The sequence below is a fragment of the Triticum aestivum genome, chromosome 5A (genome assembly GCF_018294505.1).
Source record: "Triticum aestivum cultivar Chinese Spring chromosome 5A, IWGSC CS RefSeq v2.1, whole genome shotgun sequence".
In the NCBI taxonomy this organism is placed as follows: Eukaryota; Viridiplantae; Streptophyta; class Magnoliopsida; order Poales; family Poaceae; genus Triticum; species Triticum aestivum.
The window spans coordinates 122,363,879-122,366,246 of NC_057806.1; positions in this window are offsets into that span (position 1 = coordinate 122,363,879).

The window sequence follows — 2,368 nt, forward strand, 5'->3', positions numbered from 1 at the left end:
TAAAACCCTTTGGGTATTGGTTACATGGCGATGTGAAATAATCACATGGTGATGTGAACTATAGGTGTTAAAACACATGGCGATGTGAACTAGATTATTGACTCTAGTGCAAGTGGGAGACTGAAGGAAATATGCCCTAGAGGCAATAACAAAGTTGTTATTTATATTTCCTTACATCATGATAAATGTTTATTATTCATGCTAGAATTGTATTAACCGGAAACTTAGTACATGTGTGAATACATAGACAAACATAGTTTCACTAGTATGCCTCTACTTGACTAGCTCGTTAATCAAAGATGGTTAAGTTTCCTAGCCATGGACAAGAGTTGTCATTTGATGAACGGGATCACATCATTAGAGAATGATGTGATTGACAATACGCATCTGTTAGCTTACCACTATGATTGTTTAGTTTATTGCTATTGCTTTCTTCATGACTTATACATCTTCCTATGACTATGATGAAGGAAATATGCCCTATAGGCAATAATAAAGTTGTTATTTATATTTCCTTATATCGTGATAAATGTTTATTATTCATGCTAGAACTGTATTAACCGAAACTTAGTACATGTGTGAATACATAGACAAACAGAGTGTCACTAGTATGCCTCTACTTGACTAGCTCGTTGATCAAAGATGGTTAAGTTTCCTAGCCATGGACAAAGAGTTGTCATTTGATAAACATGACCACATCATTAGAGAATGATGTGATTGACTTTACCCATCCGTTAGCTTAGCACGATGATCGTTTAGTTTACTGTTATTACTTTCTCCATAACTTATACATGTTCCTATGACTATGAGATTATGCAACTCCCGAATACTGGAGGAACACTTAGTGTGCTATCAAAGGTCACAACGTAACAGGGTGACTATAAAGATGCTCTACAGGTGTCTCCGATGGTGTTTGCCGAGTTGGCATAGATTGATATTAGAATTTGTCGCTCCGTATATCAAAGAGGTATCTCTGGGCCCTCTCGGTAATGCACATCACTATAAGCCTTGCAAGAAATGTGACTAATGAGTTAGTTACGGGATGTTGCATTATGGAACAAGAGACTTGCCGGTAACGAGATTGAACTAGATATTGAGATACCGACGATTGAATCTCGGGCAAGTAGCATACCAATGACAAAGGGAACAATGTATGTTGTTATCCGGTTTGACCGATAAAGATCTTCGTAGATATGTAGGAACCAATATGAGCATCCAGGTTCCGCTATTGGTTATTGACCGAAGATGAGTCTCGGTTATGTCTACATAGTTCTCGAACCTGTAGGGTCCGCACGCTTACGTTCGGTATTATGAGTTTATGTGTTTTGATATACCGAAGGTTGTTCGGAGTCCCGGATATGATTACAGACATGACGAGGAGTCTCGAAATGGTCGAGACATAAAGATTGATAGATTGGATGACCATGTTTGGACATCGGAATGGTTCTGGGTGAGTTCGGGCATATACCGGAGTACCGGGAGGTTACCGGAACCCCCCCGGGAAGTATATGGGCCTTATTGGGCCATAGTAGGAGAGAGGAGAAGGGAGCCTAGGAGGGGGCGCCCCCCCAAGCCCAATCCAAATTTGGTGGGGGTCGGCACCCCCTTTGCTTCCCCCTCTCTCCCCCTTCCTTCCTCTCCTAATCCAAGTAGGGAAGGGGGATCCTACTCCCGATGGGAGTGGACATCCTTGGGCGCGCCATAGAGGGCCGGCCCCTCCGCCTCCTCCATTCCTTTATATACGGGGGAGGGGGCCGGGGCACCCCATAGACACACAAGTTGACAATTGTCTTAGCCGTGTGCGGTGCCCCCTCCACCATAATCCACCTCAGTCATATCGTTGCAGTGCTTAGGCGAAGCCCTGTTCCAGTAGTTTCATCATGAGCGTCATCACGCCGTCATTCTTATGATAGTCTCCCTCGACACTCAGCTGTATCTAGAGTTCACGGGACGTCACGGAGCTGAACGTGTGCAGATCGCGGAGGTGCCGTGCCTTTGGTGCTAGGATTGGTCGGATCGTGAAGACGTTCGACTACATCAACCGCGTTGTCATAACGCTTCCGCTTATGGTCTACAAGGGTACGTAGAAAACACTCTTCCCCTCTCGTTGCTATGCATCACCATGATAGATCTTGCGTGTGCGTTGGATTTTTTTTGAAATTACTGCGTTCCCCAACATTTGAGATTATGCAACTCCCGAATACCGGAGGAACACTTAGTGTGCTATCAAACGTCACAACATAACTGGGTAATTATAAAGATGCTCTACAGGTGTCTCCTATGGTGTTTGTTGAGTAGGCATAGATCGAGATTAGGATTTGTCACTCCGATTGTCGAAGAGGTATCTCTGGGCCCTTTCGGTAATGCA